At 43.8% G+C, this 18,971-nt stretch overlaps 1 protein-coding gene across 1 annotated transcript in view; it reads right to left on the minus strand.

The window, feature by feature from the left end:
- HTR1E (5-hydroxytryptamine receptor 1E) overlaps positions 1-17,719 on the minus strand; it is a 35,482-nt gene extending 17,763 nt beyond the window's left edge. Inside the window, exon 1 of the mRNA XM_053974816.1 lies at positions 17,665-17,719. The gene's annotated coding sequence lies outside the window, so the exon portion shown is untranslated. The remainder of the gene's footprint in view (positions 1-17,664) is intronic.
- Between the last annotated feature and the right edge of the window lie 1,252 nt (positions 17,720-18,971).

Here is an 18,971-nt window from a genome sequence, read left to right on the forward strand (position 1 = left end):
CTGCATACACATGCTGGTGGAGTCACTGTCTTGCTTCATCTGCTGCTGAAGGTGACAAACACACCTGAGGGCTGAGTGCCTGCATGAGGAAAGTGAGGCAGTTCACAAGTTATTTGTAGGTGTTTCTCTGCAGTGGTCACAAACAGGAATGCTTGTGCTGCTCCTCACGCTCTTCCGCACCGAGATGGTGCAGGCACTCGCCTCTAATGGATGATTCCTCTTGGATGAGTTTGCTAATGGCTCCAGTTGTGTCACTCATGAAACTCATCTTCATGATTTCTGAAAGACCCCATTAACACTGCATTAGAATCCTGATGGCTTTCATTCACTGAATTATTTAGTTACTTAAATTTTTTAAACATATCAGAATACCTTTTAAGTCAAGTGTGACCTTCTGGTCTTCTTTGAGAAGGGCTGACCTTGAGCATGCTTCAGGGGGCTGTTGCAGCCTTGCTTCTCTCTTCACACGTGCTCTCACTGCAGCACTCAGCCTTGCACCTTCACAAAAAGGTGTTGTTGAGGAAAGCAGCATGCTAAGTGGTTTTCTTTTTCGTGATTTATCCAAGTGCCTGTTTGCTCCCACATGCTGTGAGTGGATAATAGCACTTCTCAATCAAAGTTAAAATTACTAATGCTCTTGTCTGTGGAAAATTTAGTGCAGGAAAGAAAAAAAGGTTAACAATGCTGCTATAGTACCAATCTTACTATGGTTTGTCTTATCTTCATCCCCGCATCTTTGTGAGCATTATTGTACTGACAGGTTATTCCAGTTGATCTCGCTGCTGAAACCAATGTAAGGCAACTATATCTGACATTTTGTTAAGACGGTGAAACTAGTATTAAAAAAAAGCCATGTAAACAAAAAAAAAAAAAAGGCTTTTTTCCTAACGCTATGTTCATCATCCAGTAAACACAACTCAGCTGACAGCACAGTGATTAGCCCAGAGAATTACTCCATCCTCCTCTTGAATATATGCTTACAGCAATAAATTTTGCCCATGTATTTCCTCATAGCTAGAAGCTGTTGAAATTATTTGGCACAGGATGTTGGAGTAGCTTGAAGAAAAAAAATAGCAACAACAGCAGCCACTCTCATTTCAAGTTATTGACACTTCACTGTCCATCTGCAGTTCCATCATATGGAGGCAACATACCATCATTTCTCTTTTTCTAATTGTGTTCACCCGAGGTTCTTTTGTGGCACAAGTTATGACTACTTTTTAATTGTAGTCTGCTACAACCTTTTGGCAATGTAAAAGGGCAGACAGCTGATCCTTTCACTTATATATTCTGTCTTCTACTGAACACATTTAATTTATGGGAAATGGAAAATGGGACAGCATAAGGGTTTCATATATTCATGTACAAAAGTCATTTTAGTTGAGATAGATGAACTCTGATGGATTACACAGTGTCAAATTATATGCTTCAAATTATATGGTGTAGTGATGGAGTGGTTTGACCAAGTCACGCTAGGCTCCTTATCTAAAAAGGTCTTATATCAGGCATCTGAAACTACTCTTGAGTACTTAATCAAAACCAGTCTGATTTTTAGGGGTCATCAGCATGCACAGACCTAAATGACTCTGTCTGTGTGGTGAGAGCGCCTCAAATGACTGCTTGCTTGGTAGTCTGGGCTCAAGCCAGCCTTTTGCGTGCCTGGTCTCTGACACACTGAAGCCTCCAGCAGATGCATGAAGTTACCTTTTGGATGCTTCATGCCCAGCCAGAATCCCACTGAATACTGCAAATTCCCTGTGGCGCTTTAAAGAATAATGAGCAAATTTCAAAGTTTACCCTTAAGATATAGTCGGGTTCAAAGATTGTCCTCCTCTGCATCTTGGATGTCTTCAGTGTGCTCTTGCATACTTACCCTTGTACCACATGGAAGCTTTGCTTTTGTGTTGGCTCATGTTCTCCAGATATGCAGACACGTGCCTTTGATATCACTCCATACATTTCTTTCATGAGACTAACACAAAGTTCTTGGCAGATAGTGGAAAAATCTCAATTTTCACACAAATTTTGGAATGCTCACTCCCAAATCTTCCAATTCCCAAGACTCCATGGTTGCTGGAATCTTGCTGCAACACAAACCTTCAGCACAAGCCTAACATGAAACGTGACAGTACCTCCAAAGGCAGTTTCTGGATCTGTTGCCATGCTGAAGATGAGACACATATTTAGTTCCCAGTTTATCACCCTTCAAGATTTCCTGCATAGAACCAGATATGGGCTCAGGGGCTAGTGGGTAAGGTGCTGCCCTAAGCCCTGGGTCTTTCCCAGAGACATTGCAGCTCTGCATGTGTTTGCCTTAGGAGCCAAAAAGGAAGCTAACTTAATGCATGCGATCAGGCACCCCTCAGACACTTCTTGCCTTAATTATATTTACATAGGAGTTACAACAAATAGAAGGAAAACTGTTCTTATTAGCACAGCTTGACATTCCCAGTGCATTAGCACATGAAATGATCTGGTGACAGAGTAAATAAGACACAAATTACTTTTAAAATGCTTTTACAACGAATTCTAAGACGTTTCCATCTCAAAAGTGACCTGAAGTGGTTAACAATTTGCAAAAACAACCCCATCAACTAATATGAGGGTTTCAATAGAATCATATAAATGTTTCAGATTATCAAGTTAAAGTATTGAGCACAACTGGATTCAAATATGCCTTTTCATTATCATCTAAGGCCCTACGACAACTGGACTGCCTCCACACTATAGCAGCCAGGAGCGAACATCTCTGCAGGAGCCCTCTGCTTTTCCAGAGGCAGAAGAGCTTCCCCAATGAACCCAAGGCTTTCTGAGAGCCCTTAAAGAACACCCAACTTTGTAACCCCTCTGGAGGTGCAAGGGACTGAAGCTGAATATTGTCCAATTGTGGCAGTCACAGAATGGTTTAGCCCTTGGAAAGCAGACAAGCCCTTTAAGGTCATCCATTTCAACCATTAACCCACCACTGTGAAGTCCAACACTCAACCACGTCCCTCAGTGCCACATCTACATGTCTTTTAAGCACTTCAAGGGACAGCAATTCCACAACTTCCCAGGGCAGCCTATTCCAATGCTTGACAACCCTTTCAGTCAAGAAATTGTTCCCAGCATCCAATCTAAACCTCTCCTGATGAAATGTGAGGCATTTTCCTGTTGTTCTCTAGCTTATTACTTGGGAGAAGGGACCAACATTCCCTTCCTTTCAGGTAGTTGTACAGAGTGAAAAGGTCTCCCCGGAGCCTCCCTTTTTTCCAGGCTAAACACCCCCAGCTCCCTCAACTGCTCCACATAAGACCTTTAATGAGTCTCTTTTGCTTCAGACCTTTCACTGGTTTCATCGTGCCCTCACTGCTCTAGATTCAATGATTTTACACAATAATGATTTAATTTTTCCCCACTGCCTCCCAAGCTGTCATTTGGGCAAGGAGCTGGCAATCTGCCCTGGACATCTGAACAGCAAATCCAGGTAGGCAGAAATGGGCCTCATCAGGGTACAGCACTCTGTGAGACAGCTACTGTGGCCAGGTGTGTTGGCAGCAGTGCACACCACTCCCACTGTGTCCTGGATTAAGACTTCAACATCTTGATGGGATATTATGTACTTTTTATTGCCAGCTTCATCTTATATACCACCAAAGCCAGTATTTAATTTAGAACAGCTTTATTCAGAGATATTTAACCAGAGAGTATCTCAATCTGGAGGTGTGGGAAAAGAGATCATTTAAAATTTCTTTAATTTTTTTTCTGGTTATTTTCAGCAGTCCTCTATTCAAAATAACTTGGAGCTATGCATAAAAGCTCATTATAAAACCTATCTAGGGGATTGAGTCACACAGCTGTGCATTTAAATCTCCTTAAGCATGTTTCAACAGTCTCAAATACATGATGCTAAATTGGAGATGGGATTTTTGGATTAGAGATGGTGAAATGGGAAAGGGAGCACCAAGGATAGAAACCAAGTGAAAGTGTGACTTCTGCAAAGGGCTGCAAGGTTTCATCAGGAATGCTGGCTTGGAGGAAGGGTCTCCTTGGCCTGAGAAAACCAAACAGCACAAACTGCATCAGGCTCTGTGAAACTCCCCAAGATGTGTGCACTAGCACAGCAGTGCCACTCTTAAAACAGTGTATTTTGCACCTGAGGAGCTCAGAGTTTGATAATTTAATACCTTTGGAAGAAGCTGCAGATGGCATGCTCTGCTTGAAAGAACTGCTGTCACCTGCAGGAACAGAGTCGAGACCCAGAGCTTCATGATTAAGCTGAAACCAATACAGCAGAGCTACCTTTTCTCCCCAAGACCAGGGATCATAGCTTTGCCAGATTATTTTGACATATCTTCTCCACCCTGAGGAACTTAACTTTACTTTTGACAATACCTTTTAGCTTGGAAACACTGTTGATTTTCTCTGCAGACTTTTGCCAGAAAAAAAAAAAAAAAAGAGGGAGGAAAAAAAAGAGTTCATTTCCAGACACTTGAGAGTATTGGAATTGTTCAGGTGCTGAAGTCAATGCAAGGCATCAGCTGATAAGTGGGAGGCATAGATGTTAAAAATCTCAAGGTAGCAAGACAATGATTTGAAAAGGCCTTCTTTCTTCCGATTACTACTGAGAAAGGATGATATTACAGTGAACCTTGTTAAAATGGAATATTCCCAACAGAGAATAATTGATGTTAGTGCTACTGTCAAACTGAACATCTGAAAGGGACTAATTACATTTTCTACTAGGAATAACTTTCTATTTTGTCACAGCTTCGACTAAGGAATCCCATTAATCTCAAACATCTGAATCCCAGATCCTCTTCCTAATTTCTGCTGGGAAATAGCACAACCAGTACTATCTGAGCAACAGTTGCTGAATTCAATGCCCTTAAATCAGAAGAATATGCAAAAACATTCTACACAGTTTTTAAGAGCTCATTCTAAGGCACATGCAGGTTGAAGAAAGCAAGCTGGTGTCTAATGGTGGTGGCCAGTTTGGCTATTCACTGCTGGGACAGGGAGCAAGGGATCCTATCCCCACACTCCTGCATGGGGCTTTGAGGAAATGCATTGGGCTAAAAATGGGAGTCCAGAGACTCTGCTTGCTAGTGGGAAATTTCCCTCCCTTCCTGTCTCACGCTCTCTAGCTCATGACAGGGCTCCCTCCAGCTTCATATGGCTTCTGTCCATGTTTCTGTTTGGTCCTGGCTCCGAGACTAAAGGAAAGCAGTTGACTGCCTCCCTTGAGTGTCTCAGCCTGTTAAGTCAAAGAGAGGTGCATATGCTCTGCCTTGGAGAGAGCACATCAAGAGAAACATCACCTGGTGTTTCAAGAGAAAGCATCAGCTAGAAATGAAGGGCATTAGCAAATCATCTACACAACTACAGCAGCTCTGAAGTGTTCCAGCAATATTCCCTCTCTGAATTTTTAGCCTATTCCTGAGTGTTTCTTTGTGGTAGTGTTCATATTGCCTGACTACACTGCAAAGAACGAGACAGAAACTGGATGAGCAGTTTTCAGACAGAATGCTAGTTGTGTCTCCTCTCACCATGGCTGGGCTGTCAGGACCAGTTCCCTCCCCCTGGGGGATGAGTGGTGCTGCTGCTTGTCTGCAAATAGTGACCAGGCATCACAGGATTAGGGGAAACTGAAAAAAAAAAACAAACCCCAAAACAATCCAAAAAAACATTTAAGGAATACTGGGGTGGTTGAAAGTCTCACCAAAGTCAGAATTCTGGAAAGGCTGAAGAAAATGAGAGCTGAGCTCCCTGTCATGTATCTGAGCATCATGGAAAGATGATGCATCGAGAAACTTCAAGAACAGTAGGATCAGAGGGTTGGTCCAACTGAAGTACACCAGCAGGATTTCTCCTTCAACCAAACCCAGGTCCTTTTCTTTTTGTAGTCCCAGAAGCAGTATAAACAACAGCAATACTTTCTAGTAATTGAAGCAACAGCCATTAAAAAAATAGCCGATGTTAAATGTATCTCACTTCCGAGGACATTAACAGAGTTTGCAGGGGCCATTAATAGAACAGAGCTCACTTTTCATCCCCCATGAAACCATAAGTCATGGGTTTTTTCTTAGCTAGGTTATGTTTGGAACACAAAATGTCAGAAAAATGTAACATTTTTTTGAGTCATAGGAAGTAGTTTTCTTTGCCTGGATGATGTTATTTTAAAAAAGAGTCTACAGGTGAAGGTGTAGAGATCTCTACATAATCATTCTGTCTCTTTCCAAAGATGCTGGCTACATCCACATCCACTTGTGAATTCAGTGCAAAGGATAATGCAACCATGGATAAACGCTGGCACAAAAAGGTTAACACTGGAGGGTAACTGGAAGTAGGTGATGCATCAACACATCTGTCGAAATTGAATGTGAAGGATAGAAAGTGTGCTGGAAATGGCTTCAAGGGAAATTTATGCCTAAATAAGCTGACAAAATCAGCAATTTAGGGCACTATTTTTTAGCACATTTGACAGGCTTGTAGGAGAAACTGAATATAATTTTTGAGGGAATGATGGAATTAGTTAAAGAGACATCATTTTTGAGACCTATTAATAGTCAGTTGTCCAGGGGCATTTCTGAAGGCAATGTTGTTTCCACAAGAAGCACTGACCATCTAGATCTTTCCAATGACTACCTAGATCTCTGTGCATTGACACTTCAGTGCAGGAATGCAAGGAAACACCAAGGAATTTGTGGTCGTTTAACTCCATCATTTTAGGCATGGCTAGATGGCCAGGATGTGGCAATTATCAGTGTCACAATTTGCTGACAGTTTCCTTACCATCATCTGGCTGGTAATCGCTGCCCAAGGTCTACTTTTACATGCATTGTGTACTTCAAGCTCCTTTCAACCCTGTAACATCCCCCTGCCCTTTATCTGCCAGAAACCTTTCCAGCATAAGTGAAAATTCAGACTGGTTGATTTTCAGAATGATTTTCGTGATCACGCAGAATTGCTCAGCCTTGTACTGCACACAGTTTGAACCACACATGCAGGATTTCATGCCTCATGGAACAGCTTAAAAGTACACTATCTAAAATGGCCCAAAATTAGATCAGTGTTGGTACTGCTGTACTGGATAGTGAAATTGTTTAAAGGTTGTTACATTAAAAGTTCCATTAAGCTATTTGTTGTTGAATCACATTTTTTTTAATGCCTAAAATACTAAAAATGAAATTACCATTATTTTCTGCTGAAGACAATATTGAAAAACCATTATTTTATAATCTAGTTTCAGAGAAAAAACATTTTTCTGAAAATAAACCATGGTATTGTCAGTATCATGAATTAAACACACAGAGAAGAGAGATATCACATGCATCCAAACCATAGTTTCTGAGAGAAAGATATTCCTACCCCCCCTCCCCCCTCTTGAATAATGCCCATTGTGTGCCTGGTTAGAAAGCAATAGCTTGGTTATGGAATAATGGAAATTTTATCCATGAAAATGCCACCTGCACATTAAAATCATCCCATAGCTGACAGAGTTCTGTTTGCAAGCTTCTGAGCTATAATTCTATCAGTAAATAGGACTATATTACTGTGCCTCTTAATGTTAGGTGAATTTCTTATTAAACAGCTGACTAGAATGTGCTATACATGAAAAAGAGAACATCAAATTAAGCTGTGCTATAAAAATTAAAGTACAAGATGAGACAAATGCTAGCCTCTGCATTTTTAACCTACTTTTACATTTTCCATTCTAAGTTCAAACTCCAAAGCTGTTGTCGCTGGCCCCCAGCCAGGTAATAATGAGCATTGACTCCATGATTGCAGAAGGCTGATCAATTGCTTTATTATATCATCTTATACTATATTCTACTATACTTCTTAAGAAATTCAGTAACCCTTACAGCCAGTCCAATACAGCTTTGACCTAACTGGTCAATCCATCCAAACACCATCCAGTGTCCAATTAAGAAATCACCCTTTGGTAAACAAATCTCCATGACACATTCCACATGTGCACAACAGCAGGTGCAACAAGTGGAGATAAGAGTTGTTCCTCATTCTTTTCTCTGATCTTCTCACAGCCTTCCCCAGGAAAATGCCTGGGAAAGCCTGTGCCTGCTCTCTGTGGCCAGAGAGCTGCTGCCACACAAAGCCTGTGTGGTAACAGCTCTACTGCTTGCTTCTGGCAGTGGTGCACCTGTGAAACATAAACTTTAAGAGATTTAGAGATTTTAGAGGAGCTAAGATTTTAGTTAGAGATAAGCCTTACTAGAGTTAATTAAAATAAAAGGACTCTGAAAGTAGGCCTTGATGAAGTTAAGAGTTAGTAGTTAACTAATAACTGATTGCTTGTCAACACAATGTTTAGTTAGCTGGGTTTATAATGAAGAATATAGAAACTGACAAATAGCTTTTAGGAACATAAGACAATTGTGGGCCTCCTCTGTTCTGAAACCAATTGAAGACAAGGAATGGGAGTTCTACCAAGGTTCATTTGTCATATTTGCATTGAAAAGGCAGAAAGGTCAGAATGAGGAAGGCTTCATTTACTTCCTCATTTTGGGACCCCTCCCCATGAAAGGGACCACCGACCCATTTCAAGGAACAAACTACGCATGCTCAATAGCTTTTGGAATGATTAGCATATGAAGCAAGGAATGGGATGTACCAAAATGATGAATATGTATTTGTATTTTGGGTATTCAATACTTGTGTGGATAAAAGGACTCTGTAATCATTTGAAAGACATAGTGTGTATTTGGGAGCTGTCCCGCACGCTGCCCGGCGTCGCAATGAACATACACTTTCTAACTTTAAACTGTTAGAGAGTTTTTGTCCGTCACAGTTGGATATTGGTGCTAGATCAATATCCATATTTCTTTAATAAATCACCTGGAGGTCCCAGGGCACAGCTGCACAGCAGGGAGAGCCAGGAGCATTTTAAGGGACATGCCTGTATGTGTTTAAAGGAACATTCCTGTATGGGGCTGATCAGTGACACAGGAGCTGGTCACCCCTGGAGCACTTGTAAAGCATGGGAGATGGATGCAACTCAATGTCATTCACTTGTCAGAAACTGCTTTAGTTAAGGCAGCAAACTCTCAGGGTTCACTCCACCTTTTGATTCTGGTTTCTCTGGAACCACCCTCTCAATCTGTATTTTTTTCCCAATCCTCCTTTAATGCCCAAGCAGAATCACTGGCAAGGGATGGCCAGGGTGAATACAGACAGGGATCAACGAGATACTTGTGCTCTGGTCACAAGCCTTACTGAATGGTGTGGAGTGTGGCCAGCAGATGGTGATGATTATCAGCTCTCTCTGTCCATGAGGAAAAGCTAATGAGGATCATTTTAAGTGTGGTAGCCTGGATCTCATATACAGGATATGCAAAAGCTCCTTCACATATGAATATCTTGGGGAAGATCCCGCACTTGAATCTAGTCACACCTTCTGAATTCCCCAAATTATAAAGGAGCCAGGGCAATAGAATTTTACCTTAGAAAACTTCCTCCACAACCAAAGAATAAAGTAAATGAGCTTAAGAAAAGTAAAATGGTTTAATAGGCTGTGGAAGACATTTAAGTAACATTTTCTTCCCTATCAGATTATATATTAAAAATTCATTTACATGCTCAGCAGTTCCCAGACCTCTATTGGCTCCAGTGGAATGGACAAAACCCCAAAACATGTTTGGGGTTTGTAGAGATAGCAGGGACTCAAGAAAATTGGCAGGATTTTTTTTCTTCCAATATACTGCTGTGACTGGGCCAAGTCCTTACTCCTCCCCTGGCGCTGGTGTCTGGACCTGCCCATGCTCTAGGTTTAAGCTTTCCTGGTAATGCAAAGTGGCACCTTAGCATGAGCCTCAAGGCCATCTCCCTCCCTCAGCTTGGGGTGTCCCTACGGCTCGTCCAGGATGTTCTCACTTGTTCTTCTGGCTGCTCTTCATCAGCACTGGGCAGAGATATCTGCTAGCACTTATTAACAGGAACAGTTTGCAGAAACTGCAGGATTGTAAGTTTCCAAACATCCATGCTGTGCTTTTTTACAGCAAGTGAAAACAGCTACAAACACCTCCACCAGTAAATCCCAGTATATTTATCACCCACCCACATATCAAACTTGTCTCAAAGCAAGCTGTGCTTAAGTCTCTAGTGTATCTAGTTTTCTTTATATGTTTTTTCCTCCTCTGTGAAATATGACAAGTATTCTCCTCTTTTCTTTTTGTGTGTGTGTGGTTGTTTTTTTTTTCTTTAGTGAAGCGTCTGCAAACACTTCTTCTATTATCAAACACTTGGGAAACAAGCAAGCTTTACTTTTGTATGATATGTGTTTACTCTTAGCAGCTTAGTATGTATGTTTAATCAGAAGTCAGAGCCTAAAACCAACAGTGACTGAAAACTGATATTTTGATGCTAAATACTGTAGCCTTTTCTAAGAGACAACTGGACTACACTAAGACATTAAGAAGTGTCAATTTCCATTTAATATGATAAGGTTCCAGAGCATTTTTGACACAATTGCTGTTCATGGAAGATTTGCCCATTTCGTGTTTCTTTTACAGACACTTCTGCAGCTATTAGGGAGAAGAGGAATTCTATGTTTGCTTCAAACTCCTTGGGACAGAGATCAACATAACTAAAAGGTTAAATGCAGGGCTGGCTTCACTTCTTTAACAATAATAATAAAAATTCTATGTAGAAATTTCCCTGCTTTCTTGTTCCAAACTTCTCCACAAGTAGGAGTAGCTAGGATTGTAGTCCTTATGCCCAAACAGCATTTTGGACCCCTCAGATCCCACAGAGGCACAGCCAGGCAGCACAGTCCCATCACAGAAAGTCTTCTTCAAGCACTAATTTTAAGGATCTTAGATAACTAAGCAGCACTATAGAGAAGCATTATACTATTTCTTGTACTATAATAAGAGTTTATTATTATTTCTTGCTTACTTTTTTTTTGTTTATTTTGCTCTCCCCTGTAAGAGAGGGCTTTTTCTTCTATGTCCATATGTTACCTGACAACTGGAAAATATCTAAAGAAGGAGACCAGAGGTTCCCTAATAGCAAAAGGCTCAAATAGCTAATGAAACCTCCCCCAGCCCTTCCTTGTGTTCAGTGGGTGAGTTTTTTGAGGACACATGGAATTCCAATATGGACAGGAAGATTGCTGGTTTTCAGAGGAACACAGTGTGCTTTAATATCCCTGAAAACTTTCTTAAGGCTCAGCAAGCAGCTGCTGTGTGAGATGCAGCCCAGAGAAAGGCTCAGATACACATACAGCAGGAAAGTTCAATTGTAATTCAGGTGAGTGTTCCTATTTATACCAGCCCAAATGTATAATTTGTCCAATTATTCAGGAATTTCAGACCTCTGTTTCAGTCCAGTGAAGAAAACCAGTGATACTCTGGGCTCTTAATTCAAGAAGAACAATTTGATTTTCAGCTGTCTCCACACTGTGAAGTTCACACTCACACCCTGCAAAACAGTTTTATCAAATATTTACTGCCTGCTTTATGCTGGCCTATGAGATACAACAGCTAGCAAGGCATTAGTCTCACCAGGAAGAGAAAAGTGGATATTTAACTGTCACAACTCAGGGAAACATGAATTGTATGGAAAGCCACCTGAGCAGTGACAGCTAACACAGCAAGCTGTGTCAAACAGAGCTGGGTGCAGCATGTACCCAGGTTGGCCACTTCACTCTGGTCAGCCTCTTCTGATCCTAACAAGTTGAGCATAATCAGTTGGAAAATATCTAATAAACAAAACATATGTGTGCCTGCTTGTAACTCATTTCAGACCTCACTCACTTTCCAAACTGGATGCTAACTACTAACCTATTTCAGCAATTTAAAAAGCACTTTGTTTTAATGTCCTTTAATGAAATGTCATCGTAAGTAGGTCAAAATTAAGTTATTTGCTGTATAAACATGTGAATCGTGCCCTGTGTATTATGATCACCCACACTCATGACAGGGTCTTGCTTGGCAGCCAACTTAGGTTTTGCACCTTTGAATATTCTGGGATATGAAGATAAGACACAACATGGACACAGCTTTGCTGAGTTCCAAGTATTTCCCTTCATGCAGAACTTCACACATCTGAGAAATGCTACTACTCAAAAGCATTACTGCAAGAACAGAGTGGTGTTGATAGGAAGCTGTCCAGTTTAAAATTAAGATACTAATTTGACTGGCAGTCACTGTGTGTTTGTGAGTCAGGACAATATACTTACAGCTCAACGGTCTACAAAACTCTCTCTAAGAGAAAATGGAAAGATTTTCATCAGCAAAACACTTGAAGCAATGCATGGAACATTCAATTCTGTGAAACACGGAATAGTGGAATTATCCTGGCAATTTACATGTGAGCTCTGAGTCAGTGCTTTCAGGCAGGGAATAATTCCACATATGCATCCCTAATGAAACAGGATCATAAATCTTTCTGAATAGTGCTTTTCAGTTTTTATGCTTGACTTCAAATTTGTCTCCTACAGGAAAGACACTGGAAGACAGAAGCAGCACAGGGTCCAGCCCATGAGACACAGTTCATGAGAGCATTTTGCTATGTGAGACCCCATTTGTATGGTCTTATCCTACTTTGAAATGGGTATTTATATGAGTATTTGTAATGGGTATTAAAAAAAAAGAAAAGAAAAAAAAAAAAAACGGACAAAAGAGCAGAACAGCAGGGCAGGTAACAATCTCTATCTGGGGTAGCAGATAGCCTGGCCTGCTTGATTATAAAAAAGAAACAAACAAAGTAAACCAGAACCACTAAAACCTTAATAGGAATATCTGTCTAATTTAGCTTGTGGGGAGGAATACATTAAAGTAAATAAATGTGTCAGTCTATAACTATCTTGCCTTTTTGTGCTGCTTATGCTGTAAGTATAAACCAAAATCTTTTCAAGCAGATTAAAAAAGAGGTGGATCTGGAGCTAGTCAGTGTATTTGGGCCCTGTCACAAATTGTGAGATACTGCCACAGCAGAGATAGCTGCAAAACCACCCAGAGGCAAAAAGAGTGTGTCTGGAGGGACAGGAAACAGCCAAAGGCTCATGTAGCCCATGCTGGGACTGGGGGCTGTCTATCCTGGAGAACTGGATGTGTGTTACTCCCCTCCTCTGAAAGGCTCTGCCAGAGAGATGCCACTTCATCTGAGATGTGGGCTCAGGGAAGGGATCATTCCTGGCCTTCCTTGACTTCTAGCTCTTAAAAGAGCATAAATTGTTAAATCAACCAGTAGCATAATTAGAAGCTGTCAGCATGATATTCCTCCAGGATATCTGAACTTGGAAAGTCTTGCAGGGAAAAAGGGATAATTCTGCAAGTGCAGTGCTAAAGGTCACAGTGCATCCTGTTCCCTGCCAGGCTGAAGCCATGGCATTTGGCCAGAAGGGTAAAGGAACAGGGTTTCCAGTGGTAGTAACAAGTGACAATGCTGGGGACTTGCAATACACTACTCCCCAAACATTTTAAATTGTATTTGATGAACTGCTGATATGGTACTGCTGCATATATTTTGATAGTATCAGAGAGACTGAATAATGGTGTGGGTGCTACCAAAAACTCCATTTTTAGGATCCCAAACAGACCCCTGGGAGAGCATGGGTGACCCTGAAAGGCAATTTTGTTATGAGCTTCTGCAACAGACAAATACTTGATCTGCCTGCTCCCAAAAGAGATGTCCCTTTGTGTCTTTCTGCAGGAATGGGGCTGGGCAGGAAGAAGCTGTACCCTATGTCCCACAGGCCCTTTGGGAAGGGAGGTGCCCAGCAATGGGTGCTTATAGTTGATGGAGAAGGAACCTCTGGCAATGTGGATGGTGTCCAGAGCAGAGGCAGCAGTGGAAGTATCCCCTGCCCCCAGCAGTCATGTGGTGAGGTGTTTCCCTGCAGTTCCAGGGAGAGCAGGCAGACTATGTATTGCCAAGAGGCTGCCAGCTGGGCAAAAGGATCCAGCCAGCAAAGACAGCAGAGGGAAAACTGGCATTTAGAAAGCCCTGTGCAGCAACCACAGCCTTGGCAACTGCCATTTGTAAGATTAAGCCTTGTCTTCAATAGGGTGACCTTACTTTCAGCATTTTGGCTCCTTGTTCCCATTCTGGATTTGAGGAAACAATAAGGAAAAGGGTAGTTCCACATGAGCAGAGGAGTTAGATGTTGGGATCTCCTGATGAGTTTGCTTATTCTGTTTCTAAATAATGTAGAGGCCCAAACTTTGTTTTGCCCAAGGTGACTTTGCTGTCCGTGGAACTAAAGAAAAATATCCCTTTGTAGGAGTAGCTCCCTGTTACAAAAACACCCTTGCCAAGTGCTACCCAAGCCCAGCATATCTAAGGATATATACCCTGTCACTCTTTCAGGGTGTTTCCTATCCTGGAGAGGAGTACAGCTGCTGCTTCCCTACGGGAGGTTTCTCAGCAGGTCCAACACCAAGGTCACAGGGGGGCTTGAGTCCATACTGGCTGCACAGGGAGCAGGTAGCTCCCTTCCTTTTGGAGCAGACTTATAAATCTGGAGGCTACAAGCACGTCCTGCTTCAGCTCACTCTTGAGGTTAAAGAGCCTGATAAATCTCCCTCAGACCCTGTTTTTAAGTCCTTCCCTGCACCCTCACCAGGTAATTAACAGCTGTGTCCCAAGTGGTGGACTCCTTCAGCCAAGACCCCATCAACATCAAGCTGAGGGACCAAATCCCACCACATATTTTGTAGGGTGCAATCCTCCTTGTGCAGCAGTGTGAAAGGTCCGGCTTTCTCTCAGCACTGCTTTTTTTACTGGTAGAAGTGCTACCAGGCAAGCTGCTTCCCATATTAGATTTGTGCAGCAGATTATTCCCAGCTCAGCATGATGATTATTCCCAGCTCAGCATGATGATTATTCCCAGCTCCCTACCTGGCCTTCCTGAACTCACTTCTACAGATCACATCTCTACTTCACCTCAGCTACATTCAAATTCTGACCTCATCCGTACCTGCTGAACTTCCCACCACACTGACCTCCACAGACCCCACATTTGTTACTGCCAGGACTGTCAAGAGCACAAAATCATCTATGTAAAAAGGTTTAGAAGGGCTAATCCACTAGCTGTTTGCAGAAGTAAAATCTTGGGCAGGTGTTTCATTTTACACAGGCCAAATGCTATTGAGAGGGCTGTTCATAGACAGACATATTTACATGAGCATGTGGAGAAATAGGTGCTTGCCTTTTTAATGCACTAGTCACTTTACAAAGGAGACCCAGAGAAATATTTTCAGTCAAGTTGTGCCAGGGATTAGTTTGACAGACGTAATGTAATTAGATGGAGTTGAGTTTGGCCTGGTGACCTTTTTCTTTCTCCTGGTGTACTCCATGTGTTTTACCAATGACTCTCCAAACAGCTTTCAACTGATTTAAGGCTTTTCTTGCTGTTTGTGTTGGGATTTTTTTTCTTCCCTTTTTAATATATGAGACTGCTTCCTCTGTGTCCTGGAAGAGACCCTTATGTCTTTGACATATAATTCTTACAGGGAGGTTATGCTAAATCCAAACCCCTCAGTAAGAAGGGGGCTGCTGCCAGTTTCCTCTTTACTTACTAATGCAGTTGCCAGCAAGGGGCACCAGGATTTCAGCAGAAATACCAGGATCAGGGAAACACAAATTTTAAAGCTGACATCCACTGTCTTTATGTGGCCACTTGGTGAAGCTGGTGGGTTTTACAGAGAAAAGAAGAAGGAAAAGGAAACCCCAAAATTGCCCCCAACATCAACAAAGGCACATTATCAACAGCAACAGGATGAAGCTCAGAACAGCAAAACCAACACTGCCTCTGTCTGTACACTTCTGAAGTTGTTAAATTACAATACAAGCAAACATACATCTTAAATTTATTAAAGTTCTTAAGACAGGCATGTTTATCTGCATCTTGAAAAGAATGGGAAGATATCCACGGATACAGATTATTTCAGCATGCACAGGACTTTGGCAATAGAGGAAAACCAGGGAACAGTAAAGTACAATTTCCTCTAATTTCATAGGAATCCAAGAGTACCTCGCAAAAGAACAAAGATATTTAGAAATAAATGCTACTCTTTGGACATCTTAATTATATAATGTTGTCCTTTTTTCATGCTGGCAAGTGCTCTGGTTCCTGAAAATTATCTATGTATCTGGTGCCTGACAATCTATACTTTTGGTGCTTATAAATGAATTTGAGATCATGGTTTTAAGAAAGAAGAGCTTTTCTGTGTACTTGTATTTTTTAAATTGGGTAGATGCCATAAAAGGTGCCCTCCCAAGTCCCAAAGTTTGAGACATGACTGAAATGCAAAGGTAGGCTGAAGCCAATCCATGATTATGGAGGGCTAGTGGCTCCTAGGAGATTGTAATCTGCATTTCAAGACAGTCAAGAGCCACTCACTCTATACTTAGAGACCTCCTAAAAAACCCCGGCAAAAATCCACATGGCTGGTGATTACCTTGTTCTTGTGCAGAGAGGCTGACAATGCTGTTCAGTCCATGTTTTCCCTGATTTGGTCTGCCTTGAACTTTTGAAAGACTGTGATTCATGCAACTGAATACTTCAATGAACAGTACTTAAGCCCTGGTTTGGGGAATCACAGAAGCACATTTGCCTTCAGCCTTGCCTTTAGCTTCTGAGTAATTCCACTGAAGCTCATCGTATGTAAGCCCTCACTTGAATTTAACAAGTACTTTGCTGGGTTGATGCTATTTTTACATGTCTCTCTATGGAAAATTAGTGCATCATTAGAGGTGCAGATTTTTCCTTTTGGGTTTTTCCTTTTTTTTTTTTTTTTAATTTAGAGCCTCAGTTTTTTGAATGTATGATATCATGGCAATTCCAATCCTTTGAAATTGAACATTTCAGAATTTTTTCTGAAAGATTCCCAGCCACCAGAAAATAACTAAACACAGATTAATGCCTTATGCTGTTAACAGCATGCCATTTAGTCGCCGTGGACTCAAACTTGAAGTGTAAGGTTGGTTACAAGCAATAAAATCAACTAGCCCTCTTCTCTGCTCACCACCTGTCTAGATACTGAAGGACCATACAGCCTGTAGCCAAATGATGGTCTCGATTCCACCTGCTGCTCGTTTTGAGTCACAAGGACTATCCGGTCCTTGGTGAGCAGTTCAACACCTGCATTTCAATGGACCCTGGAGGTCCATTCCTGAAGCAAGGAATACAATCTACTTCGTACAGTACTGAGAATAACTATTTTTACATGCTGTGCATCATTTCACCATTCAGTCCCCACTTTGGCACTGACCTTTTTACCTATTGAGGACTACTCTAGAGTGGACCTCACAGCACCACGAGTAGAGACTGGGGATGCCCGGACAACCCCGGAGAGAACGCTGCTCACCGGGACCGCGGGAGCGCCGGGCGCCGCGGGGAAGCCGCGCTGGGTGGGGTACGCCCGCCGCTCACCCGCGCTCTCCGAGCTTCCCGCGGTACCACAGCCCTCGGCAGAGCTCTGCAGCCCTCAAGGAGCCCTCCGGCACCCCGCCTCAAAGCTCACGAAGGAAAACTTCACGGTTCATAGGGCAGCATCCTGCTGCCCGCCTGTGCTAGCGGGGTTCCCCCTCGCAGCCGGTCCCCTCGAGGCAGCAGCGGGGAATGTCAGGGGAAGCGCCCCGCGCACTCCCGCAGCTCCCTACGACCCCCGCACGGTCCCGTTCGCCCTCCCGCCGCCCCCAGCCCCGGGCGCTCACCTGAGCTCCGGCGGCTGCGGCTCCTGTTGCCCCTGTCGGGGGTGTCCGCCGCGGGGAGGGGGCCGAGCTCCACCGCCTCCCCGCAGCGCGGCAGCCGCCAAGTGCCGCGCTGCCCCCCGGCACTGGGATTTATCGGCGGCAGCGGGCGGGGTGGGGGGAAACGCCGTGCGGAGCCACTTCGGGGCGCGCCGCGACCGCGGGCAGCGCCCGCTGCCTTCCCGCCCCCCTGGGCGGGGGGAGCTGGCGGTGTCGCGCCGAGGGAGGGGACGATGAGGATGAGGATGGGGATGAGGATGAGAATGCAGCAGCTCCGTTCCGTTCCGCGGCGGCGGCAACACGGCACCGCCCCCTCCCCGCCGCGCCCGCCGAGGAGCACCCCCGCCCGCCCGTCGCCGGGCACCGCTGGGCACCGCTGGGCACCGCCGGGCACGGCGGCTCCGGGCACCGAGGCGGTGCGGTGCGGTGCGGGCGGACCCGGCCCCGGCCCCGGCTGCTGCTGCTCTGGCCAAGCCCCGGCGCTGCTCCTGCCGCTGCTCAGGCACGGCCGTGGCCGGTGCCTGGGCCCGTGCCGGGGGCGCTGTCGCTGCCCTGTCGCGGCGTGGGGCGGCTGCAGCTGCCGCCCTGGCTGGAGCCCAGCTGCGGCGCTGGATCAGCCCGCTCCCGGCTGGAGCTCAGCCCGCCCTGGTGCACGGAGAGAGGTGTGTCGGCAGCAGCGCGCTTCCGAGGGCTGGTACCTGATGCGGGCACTGTCTGGGAACCGGGAGAGCCTGCTTGGTGCTTGCCCGCTCTTCACAGTCCGTCCCTGATCACCCGGTGCTGACCAATGCCGGAGATGGCTCCTGGAGCAGGCGGAGCTGGAGTGAGAACCATGTGGGATTGTAGCGAGCGTGTTTTGGGATTGTAGCGCTGCGTCCACGCTGTCTGAACACACGGGAGTGGAGTCGCTCGGTTTTGCAGTGTATACACCGTACGGAGCGAAGGATACCCTATGGAAGTACCACAGAGAGAGTTTAGAGGCCATCAATGACTAAAAATCAAGTAGTTGTTCCCTCTGAGAATGACATAATGTCTACTAGTAATGTTAACTTTGTCAAATGCAACTTCGATGCTATATTTTCCACCAAAATAGGTAGGATGGAAGCTTCCCCACATACCAAATGATTTGTATAAAAATCCCACAGGAAAGTCTTAAAAGGCTTCTGATTTTCTAAGGAAGGAAGGATGCATGGGATGCTAGGAATACAAGAAGTGAAGAATGGAAGTAAAAGAACCTCTGCTTTGTTCTAATGAGATTGTCCCTAATCAGA

The sequence above is a fragment of the Vidua macroura genome, chromosome 3 (assembly GCF_024509145.1).
Source record: "Vidua macroura isolate BioBank_ID:100142 chromosome 3, ASM2450914v1, whole genome shotgun sequence".
Lineage (NCBI taxonomy): Eukaryota > Metazoa > Chordata > Aves > Passeriformes > Viduidae > Vidua > Vidua macroura.